The sequence below is a fragment of the Canis aureus genome, chromosome 14 (genome assembly GCF_053574225.1).
Source record: "Canis aureus isolate CA01 chromosome 14, VMU_Caureus_v.1.0, whole genome shotgun sequence".
NCBI classification, from domain to species: Eukaryota; Metazoa; Chordata; class Mammalia; order Carnivora; family Canidae; genus Canis; species Canis aureus.
The window spans coordinates 14,819,963-14,836,089 of record NC_135624.1 but is presented as its reverse complement, the minus strand read 5'-3'; the positions used below and the strand labels follow the sequence as shown (position 1 = coordinate 14,836,089).

General features: G+C 34.0%; 1 long non-coding RNA gene across 7 annotated transcripts in view; it reads right to left on the bottom strand.

Moving 5' to 3' along the window:
* Window positions 1-15,609, bottom strand: part of LOC144283200 (uncharacterized) — a 128,145-nt gene extending 112,536 nt beyond the window's left edge. For 6 of the 7 annotated variants that reach the window (XR_013351624.1, XR_013351629.1, XR_013351622.1 and 3 more), the window contains exon 1: window positions 15,371-15,609. This is a non-coding gene — a long non-coding RNA (uncharacterized LOC144283200). Of the gene's footprint in view, window positions 1-11,660; window positions 11,756-15,370 lie in introns of all 7 variants that reach the window. The other variant, XR_013351626.1, reaches the window with a different exon arrangement.
* Window positions 15,610-16,127: the final 518 nt, after the last annotated feature.

Here is a 16,127-nt window from a genome sequence, read left to right as displayed (position 1 = left end):
AACTGAAAATTTCGAGCACCATATTGGAGAAACAGGATACAAATTATATTACTTCTTTTTGTAACAGATGAGGAAAACTATATTCTAAGAGCATGATTTTCTCAAACTATCTCAATAGTATGTTACAGAGATATAATATACAATGTTGCTCTCCATGACACTAAATGCTCAGCATATCATGAAGTCAAGGAAAAGTGGAGATCCTGGTCTTTACACCCTTAATAACTGCCTTAATATATATTCTAGGTTTATTTATTCATTGCTATTTTGGTAGTGTTGTCGAGAGAGATATTGACAAGAGGCTGAAATAATTCAATGTGCCATAATTCTAAGGAAACGATTCTATACATTTAAGTTTATATTGTTAATATAGGGATGTGATTTTCACTATAGCTAAAAATATGTGATTTTCACTATAGCTAAAAATAGCAGTAGTTTTGTATCTTTCTTAATGCTTACAGGAATGGGAGATTTGAGATGATGCAAAAAATTATTTATGTGGTCTGAATTTGAAGACGTAATGTGCTAGGATGTTCTGATTTGTTGTGAAAAAGAGAGTCAAAGAGAGGTCTTTTGGGGAAAATGATGGAATGGGAGGATTCTCAGCTCATCTCCTCCCACAGACACAACTAGTTAAGAGCCATATCAGTGTCCAAGGCTTATAAAACCACCTAGAGACTTACAGAACAAATTCTCCACAGCTAAATGTAGACAAGAGACCACACTAAAGAGGGTAGGAAGGGTGGTGACATGGTCAGGAGCTATAGGACTACTGGGACTGTCCAGAGGAAGGAAGGACACCATGGGAATGAAGAAGGGAAAGAAACAGACTCTTGGCTTTCAAAACCAGATTGGCTAAATTTTACAAGTTCTTGCAAAATATAGAGCTTAACATCTGTAATATTAAAAATCAGCAGGCTCCTGAGAGAGCCAGGAGGGTGAGAGGAAACTAAGTTCCCACCCTTAAAGAGATAGCACAACAAACAGCCTCACAGAGATACATTATGTTAGCAGAAAAATACCTAGTGTATACAGGAAGGAATTTATTTACTGACCTCAGAACACATACTGGAGTGACAGGGATCATTGGAAAACCTCTGCAGGAACAAAGTTGCTAATGGGCACCATTTTCCTCTCCTGCCCTGTGGCATAAACATAGGGACACCTGCAGGAATCAGCACTGCACCAACTCTTACTACTAAACTTGATAACATCATGCCCCACCAATGTGTTCTCTTGAGGACATGTCCCCTCTAGTCAGCCCTCAGCTCCAGGACCTCTCATACAGCAGACTCAGGAAACCCTACTAACACTGCATGACTGGAATCTGGAGAAGGAACCAGAATCCAGATCCAGGAGGCACAGAGATCCCCCAGGAAAATAAACCCAAGGAAGTCCACACTAAGACACATAGTAATTAAAATGGCAAAAAGTTATATTAAAATGGTACCTGGGTGGCTCAGTCAGTTAAGCATTTAACTCTTGATTTTGGCTCAGGTCATGAACTCAGGGTTATGAGATCAAGCCCCATGTCAGGTCGGGCATGGATGCTGCTCAAGATTCTTTCTCTCTGCCCTTTGTCCCTCCAAAAAAACACCTAACTAAAATGGCAAAAAGTAGTGATAAAGGGATAATTTTAAAAGTAGCAAAAGAAAAGAAGTTACATAAAGGGAAATCCTTTAAGGCTATCAGCAGATTTTTCAGAACAAATTTTGTAGGCCAAAAGAGAGTGACATGATATATTCAAAGTGCCAAAAGAAAGAAAGAAAAAACTGCAACCACAAATACTCTATCCTGCAAGACTGTCATTCAGAATAGGAGAGGTAAAGATATTGCCAGATAAACAAGAGTTAAAGGAATTCAAAACCTTTAAACCAGCCCTACAAGAAATATTAAAGGGAATACTTTGAGTGGAAAGGAAAGACTGTAAGCAGGAGTAAGAAAAGTAGGAAGCACAAAAGCAGTAAAATTATTATTATTTTTTAAAAGCAGTAAAATTAAATCTATAAAAATCAGTCAAGGGATTCATAAAATAAAAGGATATTAAGCATGACAACATGTTCCTAAAACATGGAGACAGAAGAGTAAAGACTGGGTCAAAATTAAGCAACCATCAACTTAACAAATAATGACTATATGCATAAAATGCTATTATAAACCTAGTGGTAACCACAAATCAAAAACCAGTCATAGATATGCAAAAAATAAAGAAAAAGGAATTCAAGTATATGACTAAAGAAAGCCAATAAACCATGAGAGAATAGAGCAAGAAAAGAAAGGAATGGAGAACTCCAAAAACAACCATAAAACAATATGTAATTAATTACATAAGCAATTAAATTGCAAAGAGTACATACCTATCAATAATTACTTTAATGTAAGTGGAGTAAACCCTCAAATCAAAAGACTTGGGGCAGAAGATGAAAAAGCAAGACCCATCTATATGCTGCCTATAAGAAATCCATTACAGGCCTAAAGCCACTTTAGATTTAAAGTGAAGAGATAGAAAAGCATTTATCATGCAAATGGAAGTGAAAAGAAAGCCAAGGTAGGAACACTTACACCAGACAAAATAGACTTTAAAACAAATATGGTAAAAAAAAAAAAAAAAAAAAAAAAGACAAAGTAGGAAATTACATAATCATAAAGGGAACAATCCAACAAGATATTACAATTGTAAATATTCATACATCCAACATGGGAGTACCCAAATAAATGAAGCAGCAACAAAATGAAGAAAGTAACTGATAGTCATACAATAATAAGAGGGACTTTAACACCCCCACTTACATCAATGGATAGATCATTCAAACAGAAATTAACATGGAAACAGTGGCTTTGAATAACACACTGCACCAGATGGATTTAACAGATATGTCCTGAACAGAGCAGCCCGGGTGGCTCAGCGGTTTAGCACTTGCCTTTAGATATGTCCTGAACATTCCATTCTAAAACAGCAGAATACACATTCTTCTCAAGTGCACATGGAACATCCTCCAGATTACATCGTATCAGGTCACAAAACAAGTCTCATTGAATTAAAAAAAATATCAAAATCATACCATCCATCTTTTCTGACTATAGTGCTATGAAGTAGATCAACCAAAAGAAAACAATCTGGAAAGAACACAAATACATGTATATTAAATAAAATCCTACTAAACAATGAATTGGTATCAAAAGATATAAAAAATACATGGAGATAAATGAAAAAGGAAAAAACAAAAACAAAGATCTAAAATCTTTGATATGCAACAAGCTATTCTGATAGGAGAGTTTATAGCAGTATAGGCCTACCACAAGAAGCAAGAAAAATCTCAATTAAACAACCTAACCTTACAGCTAAAGGAGCTAGAAAAAGAAGAATAAACAAAACCCCAAATGAGTAGAGGGAAGGAAATAATAAATATTACAACAGGAAAAAAAGTAAAAATTAATACAAAACAAAACAAAAATCCCCCAATAGAATAGATGTGTAAAACCAGAAGCTGGTTCTTTGAAAATACCAACAAAATTGATAAACCTGTAGCTAGACTCATCAAAAAAAAAAAAAAATCAAGAGAGAGAGAGAAGAGGGACTCAAATAAACAAAATTAAAAATGAAAAAGGAGAAATAAGGGATGTGTGGGTGGCTCAGTGGTTGATTATCTTCTGCCTTTGCCTCAGGTCGTGATCCTGGAGGCCCAGGATCGAGTCCCAAATCAGGCTCACCACACTCTGCCTATGTCTCTGCCTCTCTCTCTGTGTCTCTCATGAATAAATAAATAAAATATTTTTTTTAAAAAAGAGGTGAAATAACAACTGACACCACAGAAATGCAAAGGATTTTAAAAGAATATTATGAAAAATTATATGCCAATACTTTGGACAACCCAGAAGAAAAGGATAAATTTCTAGAAATATATAAACTACCCAAACTCAGGAAGAAATAGAAAATTAGAACAGACTGATTACCAGCAATAAGATTGAATCAGAAATAAAAAACTTCCCAATAACAAAAGTCTAGAACCAGATGACTCCATAGATGGTTCTACCAATCATTTAAAGAAAGTTAATTTATTCTTCCTAAAAAATTCCAAAAATAGAAAAAGGAAAACTTCCAAATTCATCCTATGAGGTCTGCATCATCCTGATACCAAAAATAAATAAAAAGAGAATGATAGATTAATATCTCTGATGAACAGAAATACAACAATTTTCAAACTAAATCAAACAATACTTTTAAAAAATCATTCACAACAGTCAAGTGGGACTTATTCCTGGGATGCAGGCGTAGTTTCATATATGCCAATCAATCAATGTGATACATCACATCAACAAAAGAAAGACTAAAAACCATAATATAATCATTTCAATAGATGCAGTAAGAGCATTTGACAAAGTATAATATCCATCCATGATAAAAACCGTCAAAGAAATAGGTTTAGAGGGAACATACCTCGACACAGTAAGGGCCATCTATGAGAAACTCATAGCTAACATCGTATTCAATGATGAAAAATTGAGAGCTTTTCCCTTTAGATCACGAATAACACAAAAATGTCTACTCTCACCACTTTTATTCAATGTAGTACTAGAAGTCCTATCCACAGCAATCATACAAGAAAAAAAAAAAGACTAAAAGACACCTATTGGTAAGGAAGAAGTAAACTTTCCATTATTTGCAGATGACACACTAACATATATAGAAAATCCTAAAGACCACCAAAAACTATTGGAAATGATGAATGAATTCAAAATTGCAAGGTACAAAATCAATATATAGAAGTATGTTGTATTTCTACAAAGTAATATTGACGTAAAAAGAAATTAAGAAAACAATCCCATTTACAATTCCACCCAAAATAATGAAATGCCTAGCAATAAACTTAACCAAGGAGTTAAAAGACCTGTACTCTGAAAAATATAAAACACTGTTGAAAGAAATTAAGGCAACACAAAGAGATTCCATGCTCATAAAATGAAAGAAAAAATACTGTTAAAATGTCTGTACTACCTAAAGCAATCTACAGATTTAATGCAATCCTTATCAAAATTACAACAGCATTCTTCACTAAACTAAAATAATCCTAAAATTTATATAGAACCACAGAAGACCTAAATAGCCAAAGCAATGTTGAAAAAGAAAAACAAAATTGGAAATATCAAAATGTGAGATTTCAAGCTATAATGCAAAGCTGTAGTAATCAAAACAGTAGGATACTGGCACAAACAGGCACACAGACCAATGGAAAAGGATAGAAAGCACAAAAGAAAAAATAAAATGATTATACGTTCAACTAATCTTCAATGAAGGAGACAAGAATATGCAATGGGAAAAAGATAGTCTCTTCAACAAATGGTGTTGAGAAAACTGCACAGCTACATGCAGAAGAATGAAACTAGGTCACTTCTTATATCATAAATATATATATAAAAATAAACTTAAAGTAGATTAAAGACCTGAATTTGAGACCTGAAACCATTAAAATCCTAGAAGGGGACACAGGCAGTGATCTCTCTGACATTTGCATGATAATATTTTTCTAGATTTTTCTCCTGAGGCAAGGGAAACAAAAATAAATTAGTGGGACTACATCAAAATAAAAAGCTCTTGCACAGCAAAGAAAATGATCAACAAAACTAAAAGACAACCTATTAACTGGGCAAAGATTTTTGAAAATGATATATCTGATAAAGGATTAGTATCCAAAATATATAAAGCACTTATATGACTCAACACCAAGATAAACAAATAGTCCAATTAAAAAATGGGCAGAGGTTGATGAGCACTGGGTGTTATACTATATGTTGGCAAATCAAACTCCAATAAAAAAAATATACATATAAAAATCACTATACAAATGTAAGACAACAGAAAAAAAAAAATGGGCAGAAGGAATGCCTGGGTGGCTCAGTGGTTATGTGACTGCCTTTGGCCCAGGGTGTGATCCTAGAGTCCCAGGATCAAGTCCCACATCGGGCTCCCTGCGTGGAGCCTGCTTCTCCCTCTGCCTATGTTTCTGCCTTTCTCTCTCTCTCTCTCTCTCTCTCTCATTCTCTCTCTCTCTCTCTGTCTCTCATGAATAAATAAAATCTTAAAATTAAAAAAAAATGGGCAGAAGACATGAACAGACTCATCTCCAAAGAAGACGTAAAAATGGCCAACAAAAACACGAAAAGAAATTCAGCATCACTGATCATCAGGGAAATGCAATTCAAAACCACAATGAGATATCACCTCAGAACTGTCAGAATGGGTAAAATAAAAAACAGAAGAAACAAGAAATGGTGGGGATGTGGAGAAAAAGGAATCTTCATGCACTCTTGGCCACAGGTACAACCCCTGTGGAAAACAGTGTAGAGTTTCCTCAAGAAATTAAAAATATAACCACCATATGATACAGTAATTCCACTACTGTGTATCTACCCAAAGAATATGAAAATATTAACTTGAAAAGATACATGCACCAGTATGTTTATTGCAGTCTTCCTTAGAATTCCAAAATTATGAAAATAGCCCAGGTGTCCATCCATTGATGATTGCATAAAAATGTGGTGTACACACACACACACACACACACACACACACACACACACTGGAGTATTACTCAGCCATAAAAAGAATGAAATTTTGCCCATTTGCAACAACATGGATGAATCTAGAGAATATAATTCTAAGTAAAATAAGTCAGAGAAAGTAATACCATGTATTCTACTCACATGTGGAATGTAAGAAACATAAAAAATGAACAAGGAGAAAAGAAATTTTTGTTTATAAAAGAGAAGACTCAACCAATAGAATAAATTGATGGTCACCCAGAAGGGGTGGGTTAAATATTTGAAGGGAATTAAGAATACACTTATCACAATGAGCACTGAGTAAATTATAAAATTACTGAATCACTGTATTGTACATCTGAAACGAATATAACGTTGTATGCTAACTATATTGGAATCAAAATAAAGAAAAAAGGAAAATCAGGATGTGAATGTGAGTAATGATATACATCTGTGTACAGTGTGTATATACTCTTGTTATTTATTATTTATTTATTTATTTATTTATTTATTTATTTATTTATTTTTCATGAGAGACACACAGAGAGAGGCAGAGACATAAAGGGAGAAGCAGGCTCCCTGCAGGGATCCCTATGCAGGACTCAATCTCAGGACACTGGGATTATGACCCAAGCTGAAGGCAGATGCTCAACCACCGAGCCACCCAGGCGTCCCTACATTCTGTTGTTACTGATCTGCTGGCCTCAAGAAGTGTGTAGCACAATGTAGTACTATGGCAATGTGCTGTGCTAATAAACACTGGACTTTGTGGACAGGACTTATCCATAAGCACGTAGGATTAAATTAACAGGTAGAAGAAAGAATGGAGCGTTATTTGAATGGACATATTAGATCCAAAGTTTTGCTTGACTTTTTTTGGGGGCATTTTTATTGGACTTCAATTTGCCAGCATATATTATAATACCCAGTGCTCATCCCATCAAGTGCCCCCCTCAGTGCCCGTCACCGAGTCACCCCATTCCCCCCCCACCTCCCCTTCACTACCCCTTGTTCGTTTCCCAGGGTTAGGGGTCTCTCATGTTTTGTCACCTCTCTGATTTTTTCCCACTAATTTTCTCTCTTCTGCCCTTTAATCGCTTTCACTATTTTTTATATTTCCCATATGAGTAAAACCATATAATGATTGTACTCCGATTGACTTACTTCACTCAGCATAATACCCTCCAGTTCCATCCATGTTGAAGCAAATTGTGGGTATTCCTCCTTTCTAATGGCTGAGTAACATTCCATTGTATATATAGACCACATCTTCTTTATCCCTTCATCTTTTGATGGACACCGAGGCTCCTCCCATAAATTGGCTATTGTGGACATTGCTGCTAGAAACATCGGGGTGCAGGTGTCCCCGCATTTCATTGCATCTGAATCTTTGGGATAAATCCCCAACAGTGCAATTGCTGGGTCGTAGGGCAGGTCTATTTTTAACTCTTTGAGGAACCTCCACACAGTTTTCCAGAGTGGCTGCACCAGTTCACACTCTCACCAACCGTGCAAGAGGGTTTTCTCCACATCCTCCCCAATATTTGTTGTTTCCTTGCTTGACTTTTAAATACAATTCCTATTATTATATAAGGGTCTAGACACCAGATAACTCCATTGACCAAGTATGTTCTTACACACTTTCAGACATACATACATACATACCAAATAAAGAAAAAAATGTTACCCACATAATTGTAATTTATGTCCATTTATGCATTTCCTATTATAACCAGAGGCCAAGGTCATCCCTAGTTCTTTTTGCATTCAATGTCAATGTTTTCTCCGTTGTGTCTCAGTTTTATATTGTTTTTACAAGTTACTTCTAAGTTTCTTTAATTTTCTAGAATTTTAGGATTATATTGAAACTTCTACATGAATAAACTAATTTATGTACATAATAAACAATGTCAAGTCTTTTGAATAAATAATTCTACAGCAGTTAAAACCATTTATCAACTAAGAAAGCTAATGTGATAAATAGAAGTATAAACAGCAGTTCATCATTTGTAAGCATATTCCATGAACCTGAAATGAATAGAATTCTGTTGAGAAATTTAAAAATTAAAGGATGGCTATTTCTATGAAAGATTATCTGCTTAAATGAATTGTACATTCAATCACAAAGTCAATGTTACATTCTGAGTTATAACTGATATTTTTCATGACATCTATTCTATTCCCTTGAGTAAAGGAAAAATAAGCTGAAAAAGCAACAAGAAAAAAAGAAGGAAATCTGATCAGATCACATTAGTAACTTTCCATCAGGTTGCCACTTTTCTTAGTAATTTTGTTGGTGTTGGAGGCTACTATTATTAGTGTATTATTGTTTGCCTGTTATTATGATGGATATGTTTAATCATATTAGAAGAGTTTACATCACATTAAGAATGACAAATATTAATGTTATAATAAGTACACTTTAAATATTAAAGCACTTCCATAATGATTAATTATGTTATTTTGAAATTCATTCTTCTGAGTTATAGTCAGATATTGTAAAGTTCTTTTTTTCTAATTACACACAGCCAACTACTTGCAAGGTTATTTTGAAACCATACTTATATTTTATTTCCTAGTAGAGTCTTCCTAAATGTTACATGTACTTAGGATCATAGAATTATCTTATCATGAACAATGAAATATTTTTATCTCTGTCTAGGCATCAAAAAATACTACTGAATCAGTAAGTTTTCTTAAGTCCAGGAAAATACAAAAGTGAACATGCTCTATTTTATATGCTCATTAAGAAATCTGTAAAATATATATGTTGAAATGCCATATATTATGTAGATACATTGAGGTAGTGTTGAGATATCTCATACGTAGATATCTTGAAGTATACATTCTGAGTGTTAAAGCACTCTTTATGATAAAAAATTCAAATGACAAAACGAAAAAGAATCAGCAATATAGGTCTCTTGAGTCAAAAAAAGGACCTCTTAATCAAACTTCAAAGGCAAATATTAGAAACTTCAAGAATAAAGTATTTATGTCATATGTTTTCTTATCTTTACATTTATAATATGCTACAAGGAATTAGTTTAGTTCTATATTTAGTGTTTACCTTGGTTTTCCTTGCAGTAGATCATAGTTACAGCATATTTAATATTAATGATTTTTACTAATCTAGTATTCCACTAAAGTTTCATAGCATACAATAAATTTTGTTTTTGCTGAAGCAAAGAATTCAATTCACTTGCTCAGAAATTGGCAAAACAGTTTGTCATGTAGTGATTGAGCCTACCAAACTACTCAACATATGCACTGCAGTGAGGCTTTGTTAGTCTGCTACATTTCCAGCAACTTAAGGAAGTCATAAACATGTTTGTTTCAAAAATAAAATTACCCTGAAATCAACCACTTGTTTGGTTGATGACTCTGGTAATAAAATGAAGAGGCCCAGTGTAAATAACTCTTAGCCTTTAGACTAAGGGTGGGATAAATGAAACAGTGACTGTATGATTTAGTAATTGCATCAATATGTGTTGTGAATAAGTAAGTGTATGCCTTCATAGAATTTTTTAAAAGGAATTATGAAATTATTACACTCAGTATTCCTGTCAATGCCTAAATCCCTCACTCAGTAAGAGCAGCATTTGAAGAAAAATTGAGTTAATAAGAGTTAAACACATTTGTAGGTAAAGAAAATTCTCAGGAGATTCTTTGTTCTTGAGAGAATCTTTCTATAAACTAATAGATTGTGGGGGGAACTAATGTGGTCAACAGTCTAAACTTCAAAAGGAATCTGTATTGGTATAAATATTTTAAAAAGTCATCTCTTTATAACTGTATATTAACAGGAAAGGAAATTGTCCAAATTACTATAAAATAGTGTTCTCACACTGAAGAACCATATAAAAAGAATAGATTTTAGTCTAATTTTAAGAGAAAATGCCTTCATAAACCTATCAACCCTGGGAGAAAAGAATGTGTCAAGTTTAAGAAAAAGGATCGTCATCTATATCAATGTGAGGTCAGATATTAGAATTTATGATTATGCTATGCTTGCCCTATCATTATGAATTATATACATGAGCTCCAAAAGTAAAAATGTCTTTTCATATAGGTCCAGTAAAAATAAAAAATTTCTGCTTCTAATGCACTTTTGAGATTGATTTTATATATACTGGAAATAGAGAAATATGTTTCTTCATAGGCATTTAGGTAAGGGTATTCATCACTGATGATTTATTATACTAGTCACAAAAGTGGCCACTGTAATAATGATTATCAAGTAAATGTTACTTATGTCTACTAATTCCATGGAATTCAGCTCCATTGACACAAAATTTAAGGTACATTTGAATTTAAACAGGTGGTGCTTGGCAAAAATTGCATGAAATGGCTGAAAGAGATATGAAAAAGATGACTGGTGAGTTTACAATAAAAAAGGAAAGAGAAGAATTATTTTAAAAAAATTTCCATGGAGACCATACTGAAATTTAAGGAGGCTAAATTTTTATAAAAATAATAAAAGTAATATTAACTGATATTTGTTGGTTTTGTACTATGTGCTGGATGTTAGGCATTTAATATGAAGTATCTCAGTGAGTTCTCACTTATGCTTAAAATTAGTCTTAAATTGTCAAAACTTTTTTTAAAAAATTGTGTTAGGTAGAACTTGGCATCTTTTATTGGTATGTACTTTATGTTTACATTCAAGTTTTCATGTTTATGTTGCTTAGTTTGAAGTAAATGAATAAACACTTGGAAGTGTATATGTATATAAAGTATGTAATTTAAAATATTTAAAACATTTAAAACAAATCTTTTAAGTTATAAGCAAAAAAATCGCTAGTAAAATATGCCCTTATTTTTTTTTGTTTTAGTTTTCTTTTTTCCTCCTAAGAATCTCAAATCTCAAGAGATTCTGAGAATATTATTTCATTAATCTGTGAAATTTTTTGGTGACCTTGGTGACAAATGTTTTAGTCCCCATTTCACAGATGAAGAAACTTGGATAGAGAAAGGTTAATTTGTTTGTGTAGTTGACACATCATGTCAAGTGCTATGTTCTTAGAAGAATGTAGGGTTCTTGCCTTTTTGGCTACTATAGTATATACTATATCATTTTTGTATCATTGAGAGACAAAGTAACTCAGGATAAAATAAATTACCTCATAATCTCTTGGCTTCAACCACATTTTACGCCTGCGGCTACATCCCCCAATATAATCTATTGCTGATTCTAATATTCTTTTATCCCACTCATCTGTGAAAACACACAACAGAAGGAAGAAATAAAGAAACTATATATATATATGCTTAAGGACTTTAGTTATTTTCTTAAATGATAAAATCACTTTCTTGAAAGGGATGAGTCAAAAAGAAGAGGTTAGGGATACAAAAATAATTATCTGTCTTGAGAAAAAAGAGTAAAAAATTGAATAATATTAATTCTATTTTGTTTGGAAACAAGACTGGCTGATCCCCAGTGGATAAAATAAAGTATATCGAGTATATCTGCTTCTTTGCAGCCTGACTATGCAGAGATCTATATAAACAAAAATATTATTTTATATACCTAAACTACTTGGTAATAATAGTTTTTTATTTATTTTTTTGAAATTTATTTATTCATGAGAGACACAGAGACAGAGAGGTAGAGACACAGGCAGAGGGAGAAGCATGCTCCTCGCACGCAGCCCAATGTAGGACTTGATCCCAGATCTCCTGCACTGAGCAGAAGGCAGACGCTCAACCCCTAAGCCACCCAGGCATCCCTTTAATAATGTTTTTAAAAATTAAATTAAATTTTCAAAAATTTTCAAAACATTTTCTACATCTCTGACAAAGTAGCATAAAAGGAAATTTCACTGCTGTCAAATATGATCAGTGTAAACATATTAAAATATGCTTTTCCATCTGGAAAATCTAAAACAAAGTTTATAAAACTTGTCATAAACTATATTATCAATCCATTATCTAATGGACACCTTAAACAAAAGCATCAAAAATTTCATTTCTAAAGTAATCATTATTTTTCCTGATTGGCAAAAGTTTTCATCTTATATTAAAAGAAGTCAGGTTGCATAAACTTCCCTCAGGAATCTAACTGGGGAATCAGGGCTACATGTCAGTTAAGAAATTCACATGTAACTTACTTAAGTCTTGTTTTCCACATTTTTGTTTAATAGAACTGGAGATAGGATGGGTTCTGGCTATCAGATACACTACCTTTAGAACAGCTGCAGTGTTGGAGTGGAAGAGAGTTAGCCAACAAGGCTCGACTTGTATATCGATTCATAGGTCTAAGGCCAGAGGAAGATGGGGAAGATGAAAGTTGCTAACACATAGTGATCATTGGCAAAGACAAGGTCTCCAGTTCTCCACTATTACCAATGCCCTCTAGATGTTTTGCACATATTCACTTGTGCATCACCATAAAAAACGATATGTCTGAGCAGGGGGAGGGATGAATAGGCAAAGCACAGAGGATTTTAGATGACTGAAAATACTCTGTATGGTACTTTAATGGCAGATAGATGCTATTATATATTTGTCCAAATAGAATATATCACACCAGAAGTGAAATGCAGCACAAACTACAGACTTTGGGTGACTATGATGTGTCCATGTAGGTTCATCAGTTGTATCAAATGTATCACTCTGTTGATAATGGGACACATGTTGAAAACGGGAAAGTCTATGCATGTGTGATGGCAGGGAGTATACAGGAAATCTCTGTACTTTACCCACAATTTTGTTTTGAAATTAAAACTGGTATAAAATATTTTAATTAAAAAAGTTATGACATACAAAAGAACAAATGAAAGAAGGAAGGATATCCTTGAAATAATCCACTAGTCTCAAAAGGAGTATGAGAAACCAAGAGCTCTTAGCTGACCATCATATATGCATGAGCAAGAAGAGCCCAGATCACCTAAGCTCAGCCTACATCAGCTGGTTGACTCCAAAGTTCATAAGCTATAATGATAAATGTGGAATATTATTTTGAAAAACTATTCTATTCCCTATTATGTATTTGTTATGTGTTATGTGTCTGCAACTCTTTCATTCCCCACTCCCTAAACCCTTGCTTTGAGCAATAGTATGTGGTAGTATTAACTTGTGCCTGTTAGCCACTTCTGTTCATTCTCTTGGAATCCTGCCACATGATGCGATAAGCAAAGGGTACCCTGTTGGAGAACAAGAAACCATGTGGTTGTGAATACAGTTAATGTATTCATTCCAGCTGAGACCCTAGAGGTATAAGAAACCCCAACCAAGATAATCATTTCCACTATCTGGTATGCAATCAACTTCAGTCTCAGGGGATGCCCAGATGAGGCCAGGAGTACCCCAAAGAGAACAGCCTAAATCACTGATCCACACATTTATAACTTATGGTTTTAAGTCATTACATTTTGGGATGGTTTGTTATGCTGTAATTGCTATGTCATATAATAAATAATTATTGTTTCATGTGCTCGAGTTTTACATTAGTTTGTTTTGCTTCAAAGATAACTATTATGCCAGAGAGATCCCTGGGTGGCTCAGCGGTTTGGCGCCTGCCCTTGCCCCAGGGCGCGATCCTGGAGTCCCGGGATCTAGTCCTGCGTCGGGCTCCCGGTGTGGAGCCTGCTTCTCCCTCTGCCTGTCTCTGCCTCTCTCTCTCTATGTCTATCATGAATAAATAAATAAATAAATCTTAAAAAAAACAAAGATAACTATTATGCCAGGTTTGTTAATGAATTTTCATGTTGTTTTAGAATAGAGAAAATTCTATACATCTCTAGCAAAACACTGGTTATAAGAAAAAAGAAAATCACTCTTACACATTCCAAATGGAGAAAACACCTCTTTTAAATATCTACAATGGGACCCAGAAGAAGATTTCAAGAAATGATAAGATCCTCAATAGGACATAGGAAAACATATTAGAAACAAATTTGAAACAATTTTTAAAAATAAAGAGGTATTAGACTAAGCATTAATGGCAAAATAATGAGACTAAAGAGGGAGATGGATAATCTCAGTCAAGATAATCAAGGCAATGCCATCATTAAACAACATTAAAATCTTAGTGTCTGCTAATAGAGCTTTATTTATTTCTCTCAACACAGATTTACTGCAGGTTAGTTTGAGAGGAGGCATTTTCTTATATTTCCCTCCAGGTATCTAATGTACGGAAAAAAAAAAAATAATGGTGACAGGGGCCAGGGAATTGGCGAAGATCATGCACTCTCCAAAAACTTCCACTACTTTTGGTTTTGACTTAGGGTAATAATGACCTTATCAAAATAATTGTGAAATGATTTCCCCCTGTTCCACTTTCTGGAAGAGGTATGAAGGACTATTATCACTCTTTAAACATTTAGTAAGATTAAACAGTTCAGAAATCTGCATGATTTGCCTCTTTTTATGCCTTATAATTTCTTGTTGAAAATTAGATACTCGCAATGGTATATGTGGCTACTTTTGGCTACTTTGAATGGGTATTGGTACAAAGACTGAGCTTTGTACCAATATCCAACTCTTTCTTGGTTTTTGCAAGCTTTTGTTTAGTTTCCAGAGTTGGGAAAAGGTTGATTCTGATTTTGGGGGGGCATTTTCCTGTTTTATAGAGGTCTCTGTCATTTCCACTAATATCCATGGTCTCTAAAATTTTCCACTCATATTCATTGGTTATAATAAGTTTCAGGGCACATTAAGCTTTTAAAGAATGCAGATATTTAACCCTATTGTGAGCCTAGAAGGAGAGAAAAAATTGGAATACTTTTACACTCTAATTACCATTACAATCCTGCTACTGATCACCAAATATTTGGTTATTCTTCACACACACACACACACACACACACACACACACACACACTACACTTACCTCCTTCTTGAGGGAGGGAGATAATCCAAAGTACCATAGTACCATAAATCTTGGCATCAGATTCTAAGTCCAGAATACCTGAGAGGTATATACAGTTTTCTCTACTTTATATCCACATATGGATATTACTAATCCAATGAATTTGAACTAAAAGAGCAAATTATATACCCTCCATGACAATATCTACTGGTGGAAGATCAAAATCCAAGTGATACACTCACAGAAATATACCCCTATTCAGAAAGAATAATATGGATTCCATACCACAGTCATTGTCCATGGTAACTGTGGAATCTTGGTGGGCAGTTTTTATGTCTTTTGCAAAGGATTAAGAAGTATTCTTTGGCTATACTCATTTTTTCCTCCAATTTAATGAGATTTCTTTCTCTTTTTTTTTGTATACGTATTTTTTTATTGGAGTTTGATTTGCCACTGAAAGAGGTTTCTTAGTTTATTCTTTTATTTGTTCTTGGCCCTACCTTACCCTCTACTCTCATTATTTCCTTAGCCCTGAAAAAATGAGGTCTGTTATTTTGAGAACTATCAGAAAGAGAAAACAGTAAAAAATGAATACTTGAAGGCAAAGAGCTAACAAGGCAGTGAAAGATTATGGACCCTAAAAATAAGAAACATAAGGGAAACCGCTAAGTTTTAAACTGTGGGTTTAAATGGTTACTTTCCCCCCAGAATAAGGCAGAGTGGATGAAAAACTGAGATGAAACTTCTAAGAGGACCTAGTTAGAATCAAGGGTCCACT